The following is a 27,737-nucleotide window of genomic DNA, read 5'->3' as shown; positions in this document are numbered from 1 at the left end:
GTATGGTTTGTTTAACATCACAAATTTCAACTGGAGATTTCTATATTCAAATGAAGTCTGCAAAGGGAAACTTCCCTCCAAGCAGGGAAGAGTAAAGGTGAGAAGCAATCATGTTTTATGTGCTTTCCGTTATGTAAATCGATACATGCATCAGTTGCTTTGATAAGGATCAAATCTGGTATAATTATGGCTCCTCTGTGCTTACAGTGAATGTTTGGTGGTTAAAAAAAAAAATGCCGGGAATACGTTACAGCACAATTCTGCTACCAGCAGAACATCAGATGAGAAAGCCAGGAGTGATCTTATTCTTCCCTTAATGAGGGACCGTTTTTGCTTCATTACGATTTTGCAGAGTTTTTAATCAGGAGAAAGTAACCTTGAAAATTATCACTGGAGTCCCAATCCCAGAAGAATGCGAACTGCCTTCCTTCAATCCTCTCTTTCAATTAGCAAGTTACTTTCAAGTTATTACCATGAAAGTTATTCCTCTTAAGATAGCGTCAAGTTTGAAAATCTAGGGGAGCAAATGTGCTTACCTATACTGTTATAAGTTAATCGTCTAGCTTGCTGATCCAATACTATTTCTTTAAAAGGTCGAGTTTGATTCGAATGGTTTTTTTAAAAAAAGTGAAAGTATCCCACCATCACTTACGCAGGGGTGGGCTGCTGGGAATTCACAGGGGTTCGGGAGAACTTCTAGCTACGATTCTGTGAAGTTTGGAGAACCCCCAGATCCCATTCCTGGCTGGCCCTGCCCACCACTCCCCTCCCAGGAGTCCCCACCCTTTTCAATAGATGTAAGTGCAGGGTGTGCACGAAGGCTTGAGGAGGGCAACAAATGGGCCTACTGGAAGTTTGGAAAGACAGGTCTCTTTCCGGCCTCCGGAGCCTGTGGAGCCTGGAAAGACCATTTTCGCCCTCCCAGAGGCTCGAGGAGAGCCTCCGGAGCCTGGGGAGGGCAAAACCTCCACCTCCATCACCGTGGTGCAGGAGGCTGACTAGATTAGGCCCACCATGGCCATGCCCAGCCAGCAACTGGGCAGAGAATCCTTTGCTAAATTTTTTGAAGCCCGCCCCTGCGTCTATGTGAACTTACTGTATCTTCTCACAAATCCTCTTTATTTCAGCCTTAGTAAACAGCACATTATCTAGCCAATCCTTTATAAAGTTTATTAGTTTTTTTTAAAAAAAAAAACTGGATCAGTTGAATTTAAAGCAATTTAGTGTTTCATCGATGTAAGCATTAGACTGGCTATTTCCAAAGGCCCGAAAATTCCTTTACGAAACAAATAATTTCAATTGATGACTAAATCTATTTGATGGATGTCAGCATTTAATTTATACTTTTTCATCCCACTGATATTTTTTTAAAGAAAACTAGTCCCAGAACATGTGAGTTCACATCCTAGTTTATCCATTCATTAAAAGCTAAGTATTCTTGTCTAGTTGGCTATCAAAATAAGGAAAATGGCTACTCATATTAAGGACTTTCTAACGATTGATTTCACATTGCTATTAGAGCAGTTCTTGTTATGTCTCTCTTTTTTCAGTAGCCCAAAACCTCAATCTGTCCTGTTCAGACATTACAGCATTTTTGTTGTCTTCTTACAACATGCAAATAAGCCATATCTGTTTTTGATTACAAGTAATCCTTGTTTAATGTCTGCTTCATTTAGTGACTATAATTACAATGCGATAAAAAGTAACTTTATGAACAGTCCTTATATTTATAACAGTCAGAGATCTTTAAAGCAAAGATGATGTAAGATTATTCGTACAATGTATACAATGTTCCTGTAATATTATGCTTTCTTAGAAGTATCTATATATAGGATTCAAAAAATGTATTTAATGGGATGGGGTTAATTGTTTTTTTTTACATCGGGATTAGACTGTTTGGAGTGCTGTTAAAATATTATAATAAATAAAATTATGAACTAGATTACATTTTAACTAAGCACTGTAATAACCTAAAATATTGCTAGTCTTTCTTTTCCTAATAAATGTCTTCATTTTCTTTCTTTTGTTTGATCCTAATTATAGAAAGAATGGAAAGGAAAGATTAATGGTTGGCATGCTGTTTGCATAAGTCCAGAGATCAGAAATTTCTTACAGGATGGAATTCTTAAATAGAAGTCACTAATAACTTTTTTAAAGTACCATATAAATCCCTCAATACATAAAATTCCATCTTGCAGTAATCATAGCCTTTATCCAAAAGCCAGACAGATAGGATGTGTTAGGGGAACTATTCTGAACCCTTTTCTTTACTGAAAAAGGATTTAATACCTTTTGCAAGAAACTGATCTCAGGCATGTGCTTTGGCCTTTGCGAGTGCAAGGCAAACATTCTGCAAGCACAATTCACAGCTCCAGTTATAGGTTATTTATCATAGGATGCATTTATAACAATCATATTTCCAGAAGTAATTCCTGAAATAATATAAACACTTGAGGAAAAGTTCCTGACAGAAAGCTATTTCAAAACCATGTAGCCCACAGGGCAGCTAGGAGTAAACTGATTCTCTTTTCATTATAGTTTATCCATTCATTAAAAGCTAAGTATTCTTGTCTGCTTTTCTCACTCTGACCCATGGATCTTGGACATTTTCTGCTGAAGCAGTGAAGAAAGCAATACTGTTGCAGAAAGTCAAGAGATAGGACTGCGAGATCAAGATAAGCTTTATTTTGGCCAAAAGGTCCAGACAGAGATAACAATTTCTAACATCTGGACAAAAACCTACAGAAAAGATAGTTTCTTCATACCTTTCTAAGAGCAACATACACGGAAATGCTTAACTTCACTTCTTATTGGTTACCTTGAGGAAAAAGCCTTATAAGTAGATAGGGTCTTACTTCTCCTTTTGCCTTGGGCCATAGGTACTGACTACGTGTCTCTAAGCGAACTTTAGCTGAACCTTGTGGTTTTGTGAGAACTATTGAACTCTGCGGTTAGGCACTCACTTCCCGTTCTTTTACAAGCTGCAAACTCTGCCTATGTGGCTTTTAATAAAGAAGGAAAGGGGCCCTGAGAGGCTGTCCAGCCTCACCCAGTAAGTTCACTCTTAATGTCCAAATCTCACTTTACGTCCTACTTTAATACAGTACCTGAGCTTGCTTTTTAGTTTGATAGCAATTGGTGGCAAGAATTTGGTGCAGTTCCATCATGAGGAATGACTCATTGTGAATGGAAATCTATATTTTCTTCAGGCAGCATTTTCAAGCTGAGTGACTTCCATGTTTCACTCATTTCTGGTGGGCCAAGAAGTTTCTTCTTTCATGGACTATTATCTTACGAAGTGAGATTGTTTACACTGTTTTACACAACAGTGTAAAAGGTTAACGGCTTAGTTAAGATAACATATAGAGAAAATGGAGATAATAATAAGAATACTAAAGACAGCAGGATATAAAATAAATATTTCTCTACCTCAACAAGTTATCGGTTCTCACAACACAACAACAACCCTCTTCTCTTTTCTACTGGATAATTAGATTAACAATTCTGTAATAGATTATAAAATTCTGGATTGTTTATTTGTTCATTTATGAATTTGCTTTCTTACCTTAATACATTTATATATACTGTTGCTGTAGAACACTGTTTCTCAGCCTTTGTGACTTTAAGAAATGTGAGCTTCAACTCTGGGAGTTGAAGTCCAAAAACTTAAAATTTGTAAGGTTGAGATATACTTTTCTAGACAAAGTGACACACTTAAGATCCACAGTTGAGGAAGAATTATGGCACATCTCTGGATCCAATCCATTAGCTGTACACTGTACCTCTACCACTCTGGTAAACCCATGAATACTGAAAGGTTTTATGGAAATATGTGTGTTGTTTTATCTGAATGTGAAGATGGCATAATCCCGTACTACACATTGATTAGCAGGAACCTTCTTTAAATGCTCACCTGAATGGATCTTGGTAAATAACTGGGCATGCTTTCCATTTTGAAATATTTCCCAGAATAGATGTGGATTAAAAAAACAAACTGGTCTGTTCCTTCTTTCTGATCCCCGTGTGCTCAGCCATGAAGTTTGAAGAGGAGTTCTACTTAGATTTGCTTAAATACAAGCACAAGTCTTCATTTGAACCCCTATAAAGGAGAATCCCAGATCACACGATGAGCTGTATTCAGGCCCCAACTGAATATTAGTGTGTGACATGTAATCAAAGTAGACATCTGACATAGTTATGGATTAGGGACAATTTATGCTCAATCATCTACTACCTTCAAATGGTCATACTTTCAGACAAATTTAACAGTAATAGAGTTGGAAGGGACCTTGGAGGTCATCTAGTCCAACCCCCTGCTCAGGCAGGACACCTATACTAGGGATTCAAACTGCCAAACTGCTGACTTTTCTAATCGACAAGCTCAGCGTCTTAGCTATGTTTGCATATATCTTTGATCACAGCCTTCGTAGAAATGTTTAGCATGTAATGAGTGCGTAACTGGTGCATTAACAGAGTTGTATATGGCAAGTCCAATTCTTTTCTTATCCCATGTTATGAGTCTATAGAAGTATGTGAACTTCCTCCTGTCAACATCCCACTTCCACCGCCATCATCATCACTAAAGTCTCTGTACATGGGGCAATCCTCAGACTCCTGTGTTCCATAGTTCAAGGATCCTGTAATCAACCTACTATTTGTACACATAAGTAATTGGTAGGTCACTAAGGACAAATCTGCTTCCGTTTAAATGGTGGAGCCTCAAATAGTGATGCACATGCTAAGAACAATTTTGACTGTTCTCAAAGATATTGTAGGAAAATATCATGTGACTCCAGAGGTAGGACAGGAAAGGTTCATCAGTAACTCTGGCCAGGATATAAGGCTCACAGCAACTGTATCCTTAGGCTAGCTGAGCATATAAAAGTAATATTTAGTATTTGAGTAGAACATCAGCTTTACAACTTGGAGAAGAAGATGTGTAATAGCAAAGAGGGATTTTCTATTCATCTTATAATAAAACATTTTAATATTTTTTAAAAAATTGTTCAAGCCTGTTCCTTTCCTAAGTCCACTCTACTTAGGCAAATTGAAAGCTTCCAATATTTATTGCATTTTCTATTCCTTTGAAATCCACCCTGACTTGCAAACATAATTCCCTATTGTAAGTAGTTCATATCCTTGTAGAAAGCGTGAAATTGTTTTTTTGTGTTTGAAATCTGAACAACGCAGGAAAATAAATCAGATATTCAAAGATAATTGAGTAACTTTCCCTTTCATATTTAATATCAACGGTGACCACAATCCAAACAATTAATAACACACACCTAGCTTAGAAAGTTGTTATAATGTTTTACATCTAGGTCGTAAAAGAAAATAAATCCAGGTCACCTGGTAAGATATAAAGAAAATAGATACAAATATAGATACACCGATATAAAAGAAAAATAAATAAATAATGTCAATCAATGTTTCAGTTCCTATGAACAAAATTAATTGTTAGCTGGGAAAATGTTTGTAAGTGACTAGAGAACAGTTTGAACATGTAATACATGAACAAATATTATCATCTAAAATTTAAAAGCTATTATTATTATTGTTGTTGTTGTTGTTGTTATTATTAAACTTCCATCTTCTCTAGGAACCTGTGCCTGAAATTATTTGCTCCAATTGCAGCCATCTAGTGAGGTAGCTTATGCTTAAAAAGACAAAACATGGTTTCAAATTAGAATTTAACTTCCTTCTTGTCCTCAGTTGGAGCCAAAGGCCCACATCTCCCCCCCACAAACACACACACATACACATAAAAATTTTGATTCTGGCATTAATCCAGTATTTCCCCTTCATTCTAAAAAAAAAATCTAACAATGTTTCATTACAGCTCGTTTGCTGGATGAGTGACAATGGGAACCAAAATAAAAAGAATGGAAAAACAAAATAATGAAAAATTGTGCTTGTGAGATTATTCCTCCATAAAATATTCCACCAGCCAGAGACCTTGAGGTCAGAATAGCCTTTGGCCAACTGTATCATCCATTCCTCCTCATTATGTTCCTGCTGGTAACATGGACATTTTCCTTGCCATGGAAATAATGGAATATTCATTTTCATCTCCAGTGTAAAGGAAAATAAACATTTCCTTCAACATCTGGTATCTGTGAAACATTTCAAGTCATTTTATTTTCATGTCCTTTTTATTCTCTCTCTCTCTCTCTCTCTCTCTCTCTCTCTCTCTCTCTCTCTCTCTCTCTCATATATAATCATTCATCCTTTTTTCTCATTTGGTTTGCCAAGAGTTCAGCCCACTGAAAAGAGACTTTGAATAATCTACATGGAAGAGCTAGCAAGGTTGGCTCAACTTGTCATTTGAATTATGTAAAACCATGAGATGCAAAGGACAGGGATGATTAAATTAGGGCTTTTCAAATGGACTGACTGGAGGAGAATGTGTTTGCCGCTGCCCCCAACAGTGTATTTTCAATATTCCCTCAATCTTTCTGAGTTAAAATGCCTCCGATACAAAAGCACAGTCCAGGCAGCTTAAATTATACCTCATTATATCAGTATCCTGCTTCTATATATTTTAATTAAATCAAGGTAACAGTATGTGGCTGAAATCGGATTACTTCAAGACCAATACATGTGCAAAGCTTTATGCAGATTTTAGAGCTGTGCACGTTTCCCCATTACGTTATAAACTGTTTTAGTATCAATCTCGTCCAAGCCTGCATGCATATCCAGGAATCCTAGCAGCATATGGTGGGATTTACTGAAAAAAATAAAGTATTCCTAGAAATGCAGAGATTGAATTAAGTCCTGGCAAAGTGAAAATGCCTTCTTCTATAATCAGTTGCTTTTAACAGCAACTGTTCTCAGAGAAATTTGTTTGCTTGACAGAACCATTAAAGAAAGAATATTTGTGTCCACAATAGAATCTATGACAGCTATGTAAAAGCTCCTCACCACATTTGGATTTAGCATTCAGATTCACACAAATGTTGTACAACTGGAGGCCAGCATTTATATTTTTCATTTTCATTTTCAGGGGAAGAGTGGCATAATACACTATCATCTTGGGAGATTAATGTGTATATAGGCAACATTTGAGGCTCTATGATTGCACGGAAGGATGAAAAGGATGTCATTCACATATAGATTTAAGTTGGGACCACCTATGATCAAATTATTAAGTGTATAGTATAGTATAGTATAGTATAGTATAGTATAGTACAGTACAGTACAGTACAGTACAGTACAGTACAGTAATATCACTTATAGGATAGGACAGGACCGGAACAGACCGGATATATATCACAGTCCATTTTGAATACATAGCAGAAAAAAGAGTCTTCACAATTAACAAGGTCGATATATATTGTATAAAGCTATTACTGAATGTAGTTGTTCTCCTTCAGATAATGTAAATCTATGCTGATTATAAAGTGTTAATGCTGTGCATAACTCTCAGGGCTACACCCTATTGCCTAGGATTGTCAAGTCATCAAGAGTTATGGATTTTCAGGTATTATTTACCCAGCACTGAATTCTACACTTTATATACAGCAATGTCCTGCCAATTTGCATTAAGAATTGAATGAGGTTTTCAAATAGTTTAGACCAGTCTTTATAATATATTTTTCTAACTTTTTATGAGTCCATAACCAGATGACCATTTTGATTGGCCAATAAAAAGGAAAGGGATTTAGTACATGCTCATCACAGCCATTTTACTCTTTTTATCCACTTCCTGAAAACTCTTATTATTTACTGAACATGATACTATCTAAATTTGGATAGAGAGCTTAGCATTTTACAAGTTTCTAAAATGCTCCCTTTTTCTCTTTTCGCATCTCATACAAAGATGCAAATCTAATGAGTTTCTAAATTATTGGGATCAATTATTGACAGTGAACAGGGAAAGGAGAAGGGGAAGGGACCTCGGCTACCAAGAGGGATAGCATGTCCCTTCTACAACTGGTGTGATAAAGTTTTAGGCTTCAGTCCTATTGAGAATGTAGAAGAAAACAGCTGGCTGTAAAACCAGATTATATTATGAGCTAGCCAAAGGGGGAAACATGCCAAGTTCGATCTGTTACTGAAAGAGGTTGCTCCGTATTATTCTCTCCCACTTTCTTTTATTCACTTCCTCACACATACTTTTGTTACCCTCTGGGAAACTTCTTCCTTTTTCAAAGTTTGTTGCTCAGATCCTAAACATACTGATTAGGGATATCCGAACAGAAAGGTAAGTTGAATGTCAAGGTGTTCCTTCACAGCGAGGGACTCGTGATATTTGCAAACTCTGCACTCTCCGGAGCGGTTTTTGCTATCCATTTCAGTTGCCGTTTGCTTTCATTACTTTGCAATCATGCGTTTTAACCTAATGCCGCTGTGAGACAGAATCCCCCCTCCCCCAAAAAATACCCATTCTGGGGAAGCGATCTTGGAAGTGCTGAACTAGCCGTTTTCTTCCTAGCAGGAACAATGAACCGGCTTGTGTTTAGGACGTAAAGTCTAAACTTTCCGCTTTGCACTGCTGCACACTGATCCCTTTTTTATCCCGTTTGCTTTTTTTCTTTGGGGTTTGATTTGCATTCTGCGAGTGAGCTAATCTGTTAGACATTTATATATGCACGGACATAGAGAGAGAGTTAGCAGCTACTCGTTATTTAGCACTGCAAGTATTAGCTAAACTTTCTTGAAAGTTTCGTTCTTCAATTTATCCATTTGATTTTCATTTGAAGCAATAGGCAGGAGCATGAAGTCGGACACATTGGGAGTACTGAGAAGCAGTTTTGACCTGTGGCACTCTCACAGGATGGATGTCGCGATGGGTAGGCTATTTGGAAAACATCCGTTGACCAGAAGTCAAACTGGGAAAACTAAAAGAAAGGTTTCTTGTCCAATAACTCAATCAATGGTGAGAATTGCAAGCTTAAGGACAGACTTTCAAAGAATGTACTAGATTATAACTATTCACACTTTGTGTGAATAGGGGCATTTTGTGTCCTTAAGTTTTCTGTTGTGGATTAGAAGCCCTGTAGATCCCAAAGGACACATCAGGGGCATTTTGTGTCTTTCAGAAACATGTTTAGGACATGTGGTTAGGTTGGTGACCAAGGAAGTGAGTGCTTGAGTGATTATTTATTTTATTTATTTATTGAAGTTTATAGCTTCTCACATTCCTAAATATATTCATGATTGATTTCAAATAATTAATCAATTTTGGGGATGGGAAGCCTTCCTAGAAATTGTTCCTAATTTTTTTAAAAAAATATGTCTTTCCCCTTTACTTCTCTTCCAGAGACTCTTTTTAGATAACGCACGTAATTTCCCAAAGCAAATCGGAGGAAAATCACTTCTTGCCTCATTCCTTTCTGCAGCATATTTATCTATCTCCCTTCCGTCCTCCCTCCCTCCCTCCATCCCTCCCTCTCTCTCTCTCTTTTCTTTTTTACAAAACTTTATTAAGTTTCAAAAGTAGATAAAATGCAGAGAAACAGAAAAAGGTTGGTGGCAGTGGAAAAAAATGGGACTGCAGGAAAAAGAAGAAAAATACAGAATTGAATAACTTCTGACTTTATTCAGTACAGATGCAAATATAAAATACAATAACCTTTTGCTCTAAAATTAACCATAACACACAGTAATTATATCATCATAAACAATTCTAATTGTCAAAACCCAAAGTTAGAATTTCATTTCTTTCAGTTTCCAGCAAAAGTTCAAAAGTAGACAAAGTCTTTCCTTTAATCAAAGCAAGTGAATTTTGCTGAATCAGCCAACTCCATTAACTTCACCGTCCATTCTTCTGTTGTGGGAAGAATTTGTGAGTCCTTCCATCTCTATGTACATAAAAATCTTGCTGCTATTGTCATATGTAAAAATTAAGTCCCATGCTTTTTTTTAGCCTGTCCATTCAGCCTAGAAACCTCTGGTTTTAATTTTACATTTATTTAAAGAATTCTATAAATTAAAATAGAAATGTGGCCCCAATATGTCTTAGCTTCCTTACATGTCCAAAGATGATGCAAAGTACCTTCATATTGCTTATATTGCCAACATATATTTGACATACCTTATTCATCTTTATCAATATATCAGGTGCTAAATACCAACTTCCATTATCTTTTAAAAATTCTTTTGATTGTAAATCAGTGTAAATTTCAATCTGTCCTACAGCATTATGTCAAACACAATGATTTTTGCCCTTTCAGTCATATCATCTGTAACATATTCATCTTCCATATTCATTTTTAATTTTTAATAAAGCTTTACCTGCAGCATTTCTCTTGATCCTCAATTCATTAGGTGGCTCCTTCTGGAAAATATTGGGAATAAAAGTGTCCTATTTCCAAAGGAGATTTCCTGTAAAAAAAAAAACACCTAACCAATTTTAATCGGATGTATTATGCACGGAAGTTATGTAGAAGTGACACCCACACTTGCACACTCAAAAACATGCCAGAATGCTCAAAAACACATTCAAACTGTTGTGTGCGTGTATTTGCTGTGTTTTATACCTTCACTGAATTAGATGGGTAGAAAATCAGAACACGAGCTTCCTTTGCTAGATGTAATGCTGCCTTACACCTCTCCTAGCATGCCTGCGATTAATTAAAGCAAGATGGAATATGGAGCAGCACATGCTTTGTTTACAAAACAATGGCTTTGACCCTTAGTTCCCAGCTTTTGTGCTCCAAAAGTTCCAAAGCTCAGCTTCCTTTAAGTGAATCACATGTAGCAAATTTGGGAAAGAACGTCCATGCTTCCATTCCTGTGGTTTATTCAAACTTGGGGCTGGAAAACCGATCCATTGTTTTCTTTACTACTGTTAGCTCTATGTGCAATCTCTGTCGACTTGCCATACTTCTGGCTCTAGCATGCTCTGTAATGTGCATGCATGATCCATCCACCCTTAGAGAATTAGCCTAACTAAGATGGGAAATCTCCATACATCTTCATGTTGCCTATTGCGGTTTTCCTTTTTAAAAATAAATCTCTTTTTTAATTTAGCTTGAAACGCCTTGCTAAAAAGCTACTGGGTAAATATAATAATTTTTATTTTTTTTAAAAAACAGTGCAAGTGTTTTGTGCCATAAATTAAAGGGCTGATTTTTTTTTTAAGTGTTTAAATACCAAATGAAAACTCCTAATCAAGTCAGCATGGCTCAAGCACACAAAACTGCTATACACATCAGTATTGTGCTCCTCAAAAGAAGACAAAGGAAGTTGCATTAGCATGATCCGGCATGTATAGGTTGCATCCTACTATTCTATTATAAAAAGGAAGTATTTGATCAGTCCCCCAAAATTATGCGGCAAATAAAAACAGTACTTTAATGCAGTTGTTCTATTAAAAGTTAGTAAAAAGTTATCTGTCTGGAGAAACAAATAATATGAAAACACCCAGATTTGACAAGTCTATTTCACAGAGAGTTAGTCTGACACAAATCAACATAAATCTGTGCCAAGGCTGTCCGTTAAAGAAAAAGTGTGATACAGATCTAACAAATAAATAAATTGAAAAAGACCGTTTTATTGTTTCACATTAAATTTTTGATAAGAGTGCTTCTGAGTATTTCATACAGATATGCTGTGGTCCTCTTGCCCGAGGATGAAGCTACATTTCAGAAATAAGATTCTCAAACGTTATAACAGTTGTGGCTGTTTTAGCATGATAGCCTTTTCAAAGCAGAGAGCAAGTGGCTGTACTTAATTGGACTTTGCTGATCAAAAAAGCTAAGTAGATTAAACCTGGATAGCAGTTAGATAGGACAGGGAATCACAGGGTTTTCTGCTCGTCTTCAGTTACTAAAAAGATACTGCAAAAACGAAACATCAAAACACTTTATTATTATTGTCAAAGTAAACGTGTGGCGAGAGAAATTGTGCTTGACTCAAAACAAAGTTTGCCTTTTTGGCCTTCATAGATGATTTTAATGCAATGTACTCTTATGAGTTTATCTTTTAATAGATTTAAATAGTGTTTTCAATGTGCATAACATGGAGAGAAATTTAATTATCCATTGGCATCATCATAGACTGATTCCTTAGCGCAGACCAATGGAAATAAGTATCATTCCAATATCATGGACCTCTATATCCAAAGGTGCTTTTTCCAAAAGGCAACTGGACTTCTTGGCATTTTTCTTAAAAAATATTTCACTTGAACTGAAGAAGCTTCTTGGATAAGAAGTGAAATGTTTTCAAAGGGAAAAAAAACCCAAGTCAATTCGCCTTTTGGAAAAAGCACCTTTGGGACAACCATGGCCTGGATGGTTGAGATTATCCAATAGACATGGAGTTCTATAGACATCAAACATTTAGTTAGACTTCCCTAAGATAGTATCTTATTATTTTCATTTTATTTTGCTAAACATTATGAAGGAAAGAAAGAAAACTGAGGAATGGGGGTGCCTTTTTGGACCCATATACTATTTTTTGGCTACTATACGCAATTTAATAGATTATGTAGCAAACATGCAGCAGCTGTTGTTTAACTCTTTTCACAAGTGTACCTAAAAATGCAATTTAAATAAGCTTTACAAAACCTTTCTTGGCTTTTTAACTCTTGATAATTCCAGCAAACGCTGACCATTAAGGCAGGAAGCAAAGCCGAGCAAATCAATGTCAATCATGTCTTCAATTTCCTCTCCTTCAGAGCTAATCAATTTCCATAAGTCTTTATACTTCTGGTAAAGTCCGCTGAAATTCTCAAATGAAGTTTTTAGAGCCTCGTACAAAGCTTGTTGTAATAAACAGGGTCTTTCTCAGATCAGTGAGTATTTTTTTTATTAAGGTGCAAAAATCCTGAAATGTGTCATGCGATATATAGTGAGTGGCTGTCTCAGGAATACCCAAAATATGTTTATCAGGAACTCTTCTTGAGACGGTTTAAACTGAGCTTAGAAAATTATGGTTAAAAACTAAGGAGAAGGAGAAAGAGGAGGACCTTATGCAGTTTCAACCAAAAGAGAAAACATTTTAATTTTTTGAAGTCTCTTGTTCTTCTCCCAATTAATAAAAATGTGGAATCCCAACAGCTTTAATAGACACAAATTCATACAATTTGGAAACAGATTTACCCACACAAGTACATCATTGCATTCTCATGGGCTGATTGCTTCAAAGTCCATTATTTGTATTCCAATGAGCCTCAGCAACTCTCCTGTGGAGCACTTTGTGATGACAAGAAGCATAGTGAACATTTCTTCCCCAATTCTTCATTTGTGTTGACTTGTTCATAAAACAGGCACTCAAACTAGTCTCCCTGACAAGTACAGACAGGTATAAAAATTATCACAGTGAAGCAATTCTTTTCTGATGTAGCCAGGCCCTGGATTTTTGACCCGTCATCCTATTGTGTCACAGGCCCATCCCAAAATAACACAAAATAACACATAGAGATGCTGTAAATCATGGGTAGAAATTGGAAAACAAGGTATGCCACTCTTTCACTGCACTGCCCGTGCACAGCTGATTTTCAGCTGGCCCCAGAGCACATGACAACATGTCTGCCATTATCCATTTACGTCAATTGTAACACAATCAAAAGACTCAGAAGGTGAAACCCCATCTAATAATACAACCCCCCCCAAAAAAAAACCACAGATGGCGATCCACATCTCCACTAGGTATTAAAATTGTCAAAAGTCTGGTTAGAAATGTATGTTTTTGGAAGGCCAGAAGTGCAACACCAAACAAATCTCCTGGTGAAGAGCATTCTAGAAGATAGGAGCCTTAGCTGAGCCCGTCTTCTGACCTATGACTCCCTTACCTCAAATGTTCATGGGATCTTAAGCAGGCCCTCACTTGATGATCTCACAGAACAGACAAAGTCATTATGGACAATAATTTAAGTTATTCTCAAGTCATCTGGATGCATCCAATTTCCTTAAGCAGCTGCCAAAATCCCAGCTTCTTGGCAAAAAATTTCTTCTTGGCAAGGTGGTCAAAACTCTTCTATTTGAAGGTAGTTCCCACAATATATTGTGTCAAGGTCAATATTCGTTTATCTCCAATGTTGCTATTAAATGACACAATAATATATTTCTAGGTGATTCCATGTTTCCTCTACCTCCTTTCTTTTGATTTTCTAAAACCTTTTTATATTTTTGCCTTTCCTTCCTCCACACTTTATTATGCTACAGGATTCCCCCCTCCCTCCCACAGCTTGAAATTGTAATGCCTGAATGTTTTGGAACATTATATCTATCTATCTATCTATCTATCTATCTATCTATCTATCTATCTATCTATCTATCTATCTATCTATCTATCATCTATCTATCTATCTATCTATCATCTATCTATCTATCTATCATCTATCTATCTATCTATCTATCTATCTATCTATCTATCTATCATCTATCTATCTATCTATCTATCTATCTATCTATATCTATCTATATCTATCTATCTATCTATCTATCTATCTATCTATCTATCTATCATCTATCTATCTATCTATCTATCTATCTATCTATCTATCTATCTATATATATATATATATATATATATATATATATATATATATATATATAACATAGTGTACATATAGTATTATATATGTACACATCAGTGGTAGGATTCAAAAAAAAATACTACCAGTTCTGTGGGCATGGCTTGGTGTGCATGGCATGGTTGGTGGTCATGGCTTGGTGGGAGTGGCAGGGGAAGGATACTGTAAAGTCTCCATTTCCTCCCCACTCCAGGGAAAGGTTACTGCAAAATCCCCATTACCTCCCGATCAGCTGGAACTCGGGAGGCAGAGAATAGATGGAGGTAGGGCCAGTCAGAGGTGATATTTACTGGTTCTGTAAACTCTCAAAATTTCCGCTACCGGTTCTCCAGAATCAGTGGTGGGTTACAGCGAGTACGCCCCGGTACCAGGCCATTTGAGCATATGCACGGAGCATACGGCGCCTGAGTGATCATCCGCCAAGCAGTTGGAGCATCACGGGTGGTGGGTGCACAAGCACACACAGCGTGCATGCACATGGTGGACGCCTGGCCCCATCACAGCATACCGGTTGTGATGGAATTCACCACTGTCCAGAACTGATCAGAACCTGCTGAATACCACCTCTGGTACACATACATGAATACCATATTTATATGTATAAAGAGCTGGCAGTCTTTAATCTTCAAGGATGCATTCACAAATCAGCTTCAACTGGGACATTTGATACATGATTTTAATGTGAGCATTGTTCTCCCTGCTACATCAGGACCTATAAATGGAAAGCGAATCACATCAGCAAATACATTGCCAAAGTTCTTTAAATGTAAACAGCTATGATTTGATAAATAACTGGTATAAATTTATAAATACATAAACAGAACCTGAAACTGGTTGCGGTTGTGGTACTGGTCTACTATGCAAATTTCAGTGAAGTTGCATAGGCATCCTTTGTGTTTTTCCAACATTCAGATGTGCAAATCACCCAATATCTGGTCTGAATTATCAAAGGTGTGAAGAGATTCAGCCAGTCTTGGTTTCCACTGAAAAAATCCCAATTCCTATGTGCACATACAGAACATGATTCCACCCTCCCCCCCCCACATTTCCAAATCAATTTAAAGGAATCCAATATTGACAGCTTTGATTTGAAGACTCCCATCAAGGAGGTCATTCCCTCAACTCCATTCCAAATCAAATCTTCAAAATGGAGCCCCCTTCTTCCCACCTCACCGTAGCTGGTCTATCGCCGACACATCAGCAGGAAAAGCTACCCTTTCATGAAGCAAAAGATTTAATTAGAAAAGAGCCTCACACGTAAGATGAAATAAATTATCCAGGACATATTGTGCCCATAGAAGTGATGCCAAAAGTAACTATTTTGAAAAGCTGTCAGCTGGAGGCATTTGGTGGTTTTGCAGAACAGATACAGAAGAGAGAGGCCCCCCAGGAGTCGCCAATTGTGGATGCTGTGTAGCTTTAATTGAGATCGGATTCCAGGCAGTTCTCCCAGTTCTGCTGTTGGCAGTCACTGCTACCTGTGGGTGGATGAAATTCCAGATGTGGTAACTCAATACGTGAGCCTAGCCTGCCTCTACCTCATCCTGACATCTCGTGGGAATGCTAATGGGACCTTAAAATGCTTTGGAAAGATTAAAATAAAACTTGTCATCTCTTCTGAAGGAAATAAAGGAGGGAAATGTGCAATTTTCTCTTCATTTAAAACAATTAAAAAGCACAAAGAGACAGCCCGTTTTACTTCCGTGACAAACTGAATTGCGTATAAAGGCTTCTACATTTTTAGTGATGGGTTTCCAGTTTCTAGTCCACATTGCTGTGTGATTGTGGCTTGCTATACATCCTAGATCACTACTATTTTTCTGACTTAGAATTAGAATCGGAATAGAACTGGAAGGGACCTTAGAGGTCTTCTAGTCCAGCCCCCTGCTTAAGCAGGAGATCATTAGTGTTCTCAATCCCAGCATGCTGGCTAGGGGAATTCTGGGAGTTGAAGTGCACATATCTTAAAATTACTTAAGGTTAACCATTAGAAGAATCCTAATGCTGTTTGTGGAAACTAGAAAGTATGATAATGATAAAGATGGGAATCCACAGAAAATATACCTCCTAGTATCTAAATAGGCAACCCTTCATACATACTGCCCAGGGTTGCAAAGTATGAAATCTGAACAGACCTGCTTTTTAACAGGACAACAGTCAGAACAAATAAGACAACTAATTGGTTGTACAGGAGGAATTGACAGCGAAATTACCTTAGACGTTGCGCTAAGCCAATTGTCATATATCACTATGGGAGTTTATGCCTGTTCCCTGTGGCCTGTGTTTTATCAACCAGATTAAATTCTCAGCATGAAGAGTGTAAACCAGTACATAGATGGAAAGTTCCATTGCCCTTCAGAGATTGTTTACATCACAAAGGATTGCCTTGTGGGGAATCAAACCGCTGGGTTCATGCAAATAGCATCAGCTGTACTACCTAGGAGTTGCTTTTTGTGGTTGGAAGCAGAGTTTTGTTGAGTCCTGGAAACAGTGATTTTTTTAAAAAAAAAAAAGTTGAGATGGTACTGGTTGTCTATCTGAATTAAAATCTACAAAAAAGAAAAACAGAACTTCTACCACCAGATCATGGAAGCACAAAGTTATTTAGACATAATTTTATTCTCACATGCAGCCAATTTAAAACTAAAGTGTCTTTTCTTTGTCATCCTTTCCTTAGTGGTTAATGAAAATGATGACAATTTACTTTACAGTTTCAGCCTAAAACCTTAACTCCCAACAATTTGTTTGGGACCACTCAAAGTTACAACACTGAAAAAGTGACTTATGACAATTTTTCGCACTTACATCCATTCCAGCATCCCCATTGTCGCATGATTTTACATTTAATGGTTCATACCCATGTTTCCCTGAAAATAAGATCCAGTCTTTTTTATTTATTTATTTTTTGCGACCAAAAATGGCACCAGGTCTTATTTTGGGGAGGGGGCAGTCTACCACTGACTCACCTCACTTGTGTGCATTGTCCCTGACCTCCTTTTTGCTGTCAGAAGTCTTCAGGAAAGCCTTACCGGTCTTGCTGGCTGCAGAAATGGGCTAACAAGACTGTTTTTCCCCCATCCCCAACCCAATCCCTGGGTTGTGCATGTGCAGAACAATTTACAGTGAACTGTGCATGCGCAGTCACTAAAATTCAAAATGGTGGTGCCCAAGCTGCAGTGAGGGAACTGGCTCAGGGGTGTGTCAGGCGTGGGTCGCTGGTGGTTCTGTGACCCAGGCCTGAATTCCACTATCAGTTTGGCCAAACCAGGCCAAACTGGCAGCATTTCTGCAGGCACCTTGCCCCACCCCGTGCATCCCAGAGAGGGCAGGATCTTAATTAGGGCTTATTTGGGGGGATAGATCTTTTTTTCCCAAGAGACACAGTAGTTATGACAGTTGTAGTGTCCTCTGGTCATGTGATCATCTTTTGTGACCTTCTGACAAGCAAAGTCAATGTGGATGCCAGATTCACTTAACAACCGGGTTACTAATGTAACAACTGCACTGATTCACCTAATAATTAATGTGGCAAAAAAAAATTTGTAAAATGGAGCAAAACTCACTTAACAAATTCCTCACTTAGCAACATAAATTCTGGATTCAATTGTGGTTGTAAGTCAAGGACTAACTATAGCATGATGGGAATATTTCAATGCAAATAAAAATGTACTACTAAATATTTTGTCTAGGGATGGTGAATAGGATGTTAATGACTGAAATGTAATTTTTTTTTATAGAGACAGATTATTTTAACAGCCTTTGGTAGCCTTTAATTTTGCTGGTGAGAACAAGGATTTCTCTGTATTGAAAGTCGGAGGTGTTAGACCATGTGGATGGTCAAAGAATGAGAGGATTTATATCACATGGTTAGGATTAGAGGCTTTCTTCCATATGGGGTTTTGAGATTATTTTCTGGCTTGGATTCTGTTAAAATGTATTCAAACTATTCAAACTATTTGCAGGACTGCATTTTTTATTTAAATTGCAGAAAAATGCTGATTTCACCAAATTAAATGGTAAGGCTGAAAGCTTTTCAGGGTTCACAACAAAGGAGTTCAGGAGTTACCTTTACAACCCTAAAGCTCTAGATTTCTCTTTAAACCAGTGCTTCTCAACATTGGCAATGTTGAAAGGCATGTGGATTTCAACTCCCAGAATTCCCCAGTCAGTTGGGAAGTAGCAATAGCAATAGCACTGAGTGCTTTACATCCCTCTCTAAGCAGTTTATTGCCCCCAGCCATCTGGGTCTTCATTTTACCAACCTTGGAAGGATGGAAGTCTGAGTCAACCTTGAGCCTGGCGACATTCGATCTGCCAAATTGCAGGCAGCCAGTGATCAGCAGAAGTAGCCTGCAGTACTGTATTGTAATCTCCGTAGCTCTTATTTTCAGTACCATGCTGGCTGGACAATCCTGAGACTTGAAGGCCACACATCTCCAACCTGCCAATATTATGAAACACTGCTATAAATGTAGATAATAGTCTAAGTGTTAGAACAGTGCAAACTTCCACACAGATTCTACAATATGGCTGGCTTACTCAGCAATTACTTGCTTCACTCCTTTTGACTTTGCATCAAGCTGTTGAGGGTAAATGGAGAACTTAAATTTAAATTTGTGGGCAGTGCAGAGGCAGCATGTGTGTCATTGTATTGGGTTTTTTAAAGTGTAAGGATAGGCAATATTATTGCCACTTTTCAGTTATAAATTTGTAGGCTGTTTGAGTGGGAATATTGACAGTGTCTCAACAGGTAAATAGCCTCTGATTAATTTTGGGAACTAAGCAATATTGGGTCTGGCTAATATTTGGATGAAGCTCCTCCTAGAGATACCAGGATTTTAGGCTAGACTGTGGAAGAAAGAGTAAAAGAAGGAGGAGGTCATAACATTTGGGTAATGAAAGGTCTGCAAGAAGACAACCAAGCTCAGAGGGCACCAAGGATCCCTCAACAGCAAAGTCCCATACTTTTATCGTGGAAAGTACAGGTACTCCTTTATTTACAACAGTGACCATCTGAAGTTACAACAAAAAAGTGACTCATGACCATTTTTCAATCAGAGAACTGTTGCAGCATCACTTCATGGTCAGGTGATCAAAATTCACACACTTGGCAACTGACTCATATTTATGATGATTAGTGTCCCAGGACCACGGGATCACCTTTTGCAATCTTCTGATCAGCCAAGTCAATGGGAGAACAAGGTTGACTTAACAACCATATTCCTAACTGTGTTAAGAGAGGTCATAAAATGGGGTGAAACTCATTTAGCCACTGTCTCACTTAGCAACAGAAATGTGGGGCTCAATTGTGGTTATAAGTTGAGAACTGTATACAGATATATCAATCATCTCATCCAGAACAGAGTTCAACTTGGGGAAAAAAAACTTTGTTTATCTTGGGAAAAAAGTTGTTTCAACCAGTCTTCCCAGCTGCAGGTAAAAAAAAAACAATGAAAGGATTACCTTTCCCTTCCATAATAAGTGGACAATATTCTCAGCTATCTGGTATAATTTGGCAGTTTTCAATTAATTACTTCAATTTAGGCAAGTAGAGGAACTTCATGGTGGAAAAGTTGACTCATGAGCTCAGAAAGCATGAAATAAGCAACCACAGTTGAATCTCGCATTGGTCCATGATTAGTAGTGATTTTTCACTGCTTCCTGTTTTCTTTTGCATCTTTGGGTATCACAGCAGGTGGTGGATTTCAGCTGATCTTGAAAAATTTAAGCGGGGATGAGGCTGGTTAGCTCTTGAATGAAGCATTACCAAGAAATAGCAGATCTGTTGGTTTTCTCTGGGAAAAGTTGTAAATTATAAGAACAAATTGGAATGAGGCCAGGGCAAGCTCTAAGATCATGTTATGCTGTCAGTAGGAATCAGTGAAGGAGATATGTGTCAGATAATTTCAATTTGTATCTATAGGTTAATTGTGGATAACACATGATGTTGTTCTTATTCTGATTATTGTTGTGATGTACCATGACCAATAACTGGCATTTATTCATTAATTTATGACACAGGGATTTGCATTACCCCTTATTTGTGCTTAATTTAACAACTGAGACCATCTGTTTTTGAATATGATCCTTCAGCTCAAACGTGTTAGGAAAAGAAACCATCTCAAAATAGTTGTGAATAAAGGATCACCATTTCTACTGCTGAAATAATGTTAGTGTTTTGATTTCTTATCTCATACTCCTTAATGTCAGAGTTGTGCATCACCCAGCTTTTCTCAAATGTGTGCATTGATATTGTAAACAAACATATGTTTGTTCAGAATGAAGCCCTTATCTTACTCTAAGTATAATGAAAGGTCTCCCCTCAAAAATATAAATAATTGCCAATTATCTTGCTAATAAACCTAAGTCTTGACAGTATTCATTGGATTTGCTCTAGCTCTCTTAATTTGAATTACAATTTAAAACACAGCATGAAGACTTAAATGTCGGTGAGCCATGGCAGGACAATTTCAATTTAAACTTATTAATTAAAATAAAATAAAAACTAGAGGAATTATGTTAGAGACATAATATTATTTAATTATATATGTGTGTATGTGTGTGTATACACACAAACACACACACACACTTATATAGACTGTGTTGTTTCTCCATGCCCTATAATATATGTGGGTGCATGCATAATTTTGTACATATTAATTTATCTTGTCATGTTTATGTTTATATTAGAGGTGAAGACCGTTTGAGAGCTATATGCAATGTAATTTCATTTTAATGTATGCCAATTAGTATACATTCAAAGTTTCAATAAAGTTATTCTAAGTCTGTCAACTATGTGTGTGTGTCTGTGTATGCATACATAATATATAATATGTATACACAGTACACACATACAATTAATATGTATAAAAATTAAGAAGACTTCCAAAGTCCCTTACAACTCCGTTATTCTATTCTAATATGTATGTATATGTGTGCATGTTTACATGTGCATATAGAGAGAGAAGCTTTAACAATGAGTTATCAGTAAGCAATCCAAGACTCCAAATCAGCTTTAAAAATTGCTTTTGACCTAGCTTCTAGAAAACAAATACATATTCCTATTCTGTTACAAATTTTAAGCACCGTGCTACCTGTTAATTTTAGTGGGGCATGTATTTAAGGAAATGACATTCCTTAGGAGCCGCATACTCAGCTGTCGTAAATAAATCTGCACTTTAAAAAAAATGTTTCCTCCAAAAGGCTCAAGGACACAAACCTCTCTTGGGCAAACAGATCAGAAAACTTTGTGCATGGGAGGAGATCCTTATGGTGCCCAGTGCAGCTTTTTAATTCCCTTTCAACCTGTTCCAAGAAAAACATGTAACACTAGATGCACATACATTAACATCAATAGCAAATCTTTCTGCACATCCGTTCCTTGTTTAATTCCTGAAAAGTGTGGGCAGGTAATTTGGGACACTGGTTTCATCAATGCATAGCTAGGAGACATTGGAGGATTTTTTTTCCAGTTCTGTTAATAGTTAGATTGCAGAGCAATTAACTTTACAAGCATGCATGCATGCATGCATACATACATACATATTCCCGATGCAGTGATGATTGGATCTTTGTATCTAGGGGAACTGCTGTGTTGTGGGTTACTGGACCATCGAGGAAATGTTTTGAAGGTCTAGCCTCATTTTCTAAAAGGGAAAGACTATTGTTGACATACCAACTCGTTCATTTTCTGAGCAAGACAGGACAGATTGTGATGTTATGACACAGCTGTCTCCTGCTGTTAATAAGAAATCACCTTGATGCATATGCATAGGGCGGATACAAATCGTGCATTTTTGCAGCAAGACAGTTTTCAGCATTGTTAGCAGAAATGCAGTACATTTGTTCGCATCCAGATATTATTGTTAAAAGTGTTTCAATCTGTGACAGAAAGGAGAAATTATTGGTTTTCACCAGTGAAATCTTTGATTGAAGTCAGACAGTTACTTAGATCCCATTACATGTGGTTAGCTCAGCTAAAAATAGGCATATTCGAAGCTTGACATCAGTGTCTTAAAAGCTACTCATGGGATAGACAACAGCTTCTTTCTTTAAGCACTTAATTTTTTGCCATCAAATTAATATTTTATTATTCCTGTGGGCCCTCAACATGGTCTTTATGGTTTTCACAAAAGCATCAACAGCCACACACACACACACACACACACACACCATCTTTCTTAAGTCTGTCTCTCTCACACACATACACACACATATATATACAACATACCGAGAGAACATGAGGATTTAATATCTGGCATAAGTAATTAATAGTTGGAAAAGATATAAAAGTTGCAACTGATAATTTCCATTTTAATGGAGGTCCATGAAGAAATAAATAACTAAAATAAGAACAAGCACATGGCAGCCAGTTATATGATTTGAGAATCACCTCCTGCAAAACAAATATTTAACAACTTTGAACCTTTGCATAGCTCACACAAGAGAGTGATTTCATATAACAGACAGGCTTTTAATTTGCTCTCACTGATCACAAGAGTATCAATTATTTTTTGATGGGACTTTCATCTTTTATATATTCATGGCTTTGCAGACCTTTTCTTTTTTATCAGTCACTCAGAAATAAAAGATTTATGATTTTTTTCCCCCAATCCCACTGTAACTCATGGAAACACTTTTGGTTAAAATGTATGATGCATCTTACCAAAGCAATGGTTTGACAAATGAAACAACAACAACAACAACAAAAAGCAATATCTCATTTCATATTTTAAAATATGGTAATGGGTCATTTAAAGAATCAGAGATGGAATAAATACTGTAGACAGCACCTTTGCAAATGTTCTTGATTTCTTTCTAATAAAGGAATTCCATTTGTGTAGCTAAAAAGCAGGGAAGCCAAAAAAAAAAAAAAAAAGGAATGAGGGGAAGAGATTAGAGTTTACAATTCCCGTGATCAAATTGCTTCTGGACCCACAATTCATTGTCTCTATGAATCCCTTTTAGATTCATTGCCAAAATACAGGTTAAGTTCCTGATTACCTCTATGACTGTGAATATAGAAGTAGTAGTACAAGTTGATTTGTGGAAGGGGCAATTGGAATGGGCTGGAAAAAGGGGTGTGTGAGAAGGCAATAAGAGAAGAGTGTAAAGCATGCCAATCCTGGCAGGACAGATCAGGATGCTTTTATACAATAGACAAGAAGTAGGTCAGCGTTGCTTGGCAGAAAGGAGAAGAAAGCCAGCCAGCCAGCCTTGTCGGAAAGACTTCCAATGGAGATGGATGATCCTATTGAAGAGGAAAGGAACAAGCCAAGCCTGACAGGAAAGAGTCAGACCAAATTCAACAGGGGAATAGGAGAGGCACAAGTTAGACTCAGGCTACAGAATTTACAAAATTTGGAATCAATAGAACAGAAGACTGAGCTGGATGGGAAGAAGAGACTTTGGCAACAAAAGGGTGTTAGGTTAGAAACAAGAACAGAATATGAGACACCGGCTTCATTTGAAATCGGCCTGCCTGGCATGTGTTTATTGACACTCCAAGCTGTGTCTTACTGAAAAGCTATCTGCTCATAAGCACAGCTGAACCTGTCTCGATCTGCAGGCAGCGAAGAATATCATTCTTTCCACGAGTAATTTAATTTTAAAAAAAAAAACAAGCAAATAAATAAAGCCCTGTCCTGTGATTCTGTTCTTCCAAAAAAACTAACCATGGAAACTGCTACCGTGGGAATTTCATCGGAATAAACAAATCAGAGGTGAACAAACAACAAACATTTTATTTTCTGTAGGGGACAAAATGCTGGGGAATGTTTTGATCCCAAGAGGAGGAAGGGTGTGTGTGTGTGTGTGTGTGTGTGTGTGTGTGTACATATGCATATATGTTGATGATATCTATAGTTTGCAAAGAGAGCCAACATAGTGTAGTGGTTAAGGCACTAGAATAGGTGCAGAAAGCTTGATTTCAAGTTCTGCTTTAACTCCAAAAAACAGATTGGCAATCTTGAAACGGTAATTCTCTCCCAGCTCTTGGGAGAAGGCAAACTAAAAAAAATTGCTGCCTAATAGATTTGTCTATATACTGTGTTTCCCTGAAAATGCAACCTACCTCCAAAACAAGACCTAGCCCAATTTTCATGCCTGCACCTAATATAAGCCCTACCCCAAAAATAAGCCTTAGCTAAGCCCCACCCACTGTCTGGTTGTATGAGGTGGGGTGAGGTGTAAAGAGTTAGGGCAGGGGTGGGGTAGTGGAGCCGCCCTGCATCCCGCATCCACTTACTTTAGGACCACTGCAGTCAGGCTTCCCACGCCCTGACATCTGTCATGCTACTGTCCAATTTCTTGTGTAGTCACTTGCAGTCGCTCACAGCCATATGGCATTTGGTGCATTGCACCATGCCTCTGCTCATGGAAGGAAGCCATGTGGCACGTTTTGTCAGTGCCGCCACTCATGACAGGAGGCCGTTTGGCACATTGGCTGGTGCCACCGCTTATGCGTGCAATGGTCCAACACACCACACAGCCCCCTGCTGCAAGTGGCGGCACCGGTGTGGTGAGCTGGGCAGTGGTGCAATAGGTATCAGGGCATGAGAGGCCTGGCTGCAGTGGTCCTAGGGTAAGACATCCACCCAAAATAAGACCTGGTACTTATTTTAGGGCCCAAAGAAAATAAGAAGAGGTCTTATTTTCTGGGAAACATGGTAGTCACAAGCAATCAAGACAGCCTTAAAGATTAAAAAATGGGTTGTGAATAGATAAGCATTAAAGGTTAAGCTTATGAAGTAGATAGAATATTGTACTAATATCGCTTTGGCTGGGATTCCCCATTTCACATTTTTATAAATAGCAGAAGAGAAATTGTCTTTGCAATTTAAAAACTGGTCATCTCTCTAGATCACATTATGATTTTACTAGCATTTTTACAACATTTGAGAAGCTAACTAAGTAATAATACCACCAGGTCATAATACTGAACTTAAAAAAAAAGAAATTGTGCAGAAATGGTGAAATATTGTGTGGCCTATGCCCTCTTGACTCTGTGTCAAATCCCAACCATAAATTGACTTCAGAAAGACCATTAAAAATAGATAAAACACTCATTTTTAAACTTTATATAGAGATATAGCAGGATGAGAATCCTGTTCTACATTGTTCAAAATCACTTTAAACAAAATGTTACATTGTTTTAGAGTTTGGAGAACTTTAGAGTTAGGAGAACACTAGGGAAGAGAATAATTTGGCATACCCAAAAGATTAATGCAGATGATCAATGGAACAATTAACCAATTTTAGACATATTTAGTTTAAAATTTCTCAACCCATGACCCATGATTAAATTTTGAAGGTACCATGAGCATAATTCAGAAATAAAAGTAAATAAGAAAAAGTTCAATTCTATTCATTATCATCCATCCATCCATCCATCCATCCATCCATCCATCAAAATTGAGATTACCTCTAAATGAGAAGTTTGAGCAATTGCCCAATTACTTCTGCAATTGTTACTGGCACCCCAAAACATCTACTTCTTCATCTTCTCTTTTTTAAGGACATCAGTCTATTGCACATATTATCATATAATGTGTAGTTGGTTTTTAGTGTCTTCTGGTTTTTTTATTAACATATGTTCAAGAAATTACTTTTAAAAATTAAAAAAATGTTCTCTAAAAATTTGATTATGCATAATTTGCTAATACTTCAATATAGGTACTTGATTTTGTAATACTAGGTTTGATAGATGATTTATAACACCACTGAAATCTTTAAAATACATAAATATTGATTCTTTATATTTGGGTGTTTTTGTATATATTTTCTATGTATTCTATATATTCATAAGAAAGATAGTCCTCAATCAAGCCCCACATTTCCATTGCCACGCACTTTTTAAAGTGAGTTAAATGCCCCATTTTACATTTTTTTTGTCATAGCTGTATATTGATTCATAATTGAATCAATGCAGTTGTTAACTGATTCATGTGATTGCTAAGCAAATCTGGCTTTCCCTGTTGACTTTGCTTGTCAGATGTCTGCTGGGAAAGATCGTAATGGGGATCACATGACCTCAGAACAATGCAACAGTCATAAATATGTGCCAATTACCAAGTGGCCAAATTTTGGTCCTGTGATCATGAGAATGTTGCTACCTATAATACAACATTACCTTTTCAATATTTAAAAACACTCCCTCACCCTCCCTCTCTCTCCCTCTCTGATTTTAGATGTATTGCTTGTTCCTTCAAACAAGATAAAACCCCAGATGCATCAACTTCCTTTTCTGTAATACAGAAGAATACCTGCTGGTTGCAAAGATAAAAGGTCTTCAACCCCCCCCCCCCCAATTAGATAATGGAAAATTTGAGTTTTGATAAGAAAAATCTCTGCTTTTCACATGTATTGTAAAAAGATCATGTTGGCTGCACGGTTTATGGCAGACCTTCTATAAACACTCTGCATACATTGTGTACAGCCATGTAAATTATGTGTACAGTGGTACAGATTGGTACATAACGGTATGACTATACATTGTTTCTAGAAGAGAGTTGCATTAATTCTGGTTTTACAGTATTGTAGTTGGCAAAACAGTCCAGCAAGCTCTATCAAGCGTTCTTAAAGGGTTGTATGATTTTCCATTACAGAATAAGGGATTTGCACAGGAAAGTATAGATTATGAAGATTTCCACCATGAAGATCTACTGTCTTATCAAGAGAATTCTTCTTTAAGAGATTTCTGCACCCTTTTAATAAGAGAAGGTATTCCAAGGCTTCATATTTCTCTATCCAAAACATTTCTCCATCACTTTAAAAATAATAATTAAAAAATATATTTATTTTGTATTTCAGAATTAAAATTAAACAGAAGGAAAGCAAACTATTAACAAGTGTATTTTTCCCCATTGGGTTAAAGAACACAGCAGCAGAATAAAAAGGAGGAAACATGTTTATTTTACACTCCTTTTCCCCTCCTGGAACTGATGAATAAATAGTCCACAGAAAAGATCCACAGAATCCTGCATTTATATATAATTATGGCAATGGGATTATTATTTGCCCCAAACTGGAAATACCTACAATGAAGGAATGATATAATTGTTAGGGTTCTAAATACCATGCAGAAATAAATCATTGTCCAAGGCAAAACATCCTTAAAGGTGCAATTTATTCCGCAGGCATGTTAGCACGGCTATGGAAAATTTCAACTCTGAATTACATCCTGTAAGTTCACCCAGTTGAAAGTTCATGATCTCTCCCCACACCCACAAATCCATCACATGTTCCAATCATCATC

At 37.1% G+C, this 27,737-nt stretch overlaps 1 long non-coding RNA gene across 1 annotated transcript; it reads left to right on the top strand.

Moving 5' to 3' along the window:
• Window positions 1-4: 4 nt before the first annotated feature.
• LOC309390297 lies at window positions 5-9,381 on the top strand. Its single transcript, XR_014175105.1, has 3 exons — window positions 5-97; window positions 8,703-8,878; window positions 9,263-9,381. It is a non-coding gene; the product is annotated as an uncharacterized lncRNA (long non-coding RNA).
• Window positions 9,382-27,737: the final 18,356 nt, after the last annotated feature.

This window comes from Natrix helvetica (assembly GCF_964273705.1).
Source record: "Natrix helvetica genome assembly, chromosome: 3".
NCBI classification, from domain to species: Eukaryota; Metazoa; Chordata; class Lepidosauria; order Squamata; family Natricidae; genus Natrix; species Natrix helvetica.
This window is presented reverse-complemented; position numbering and strand designations above follow the sequence as displayed.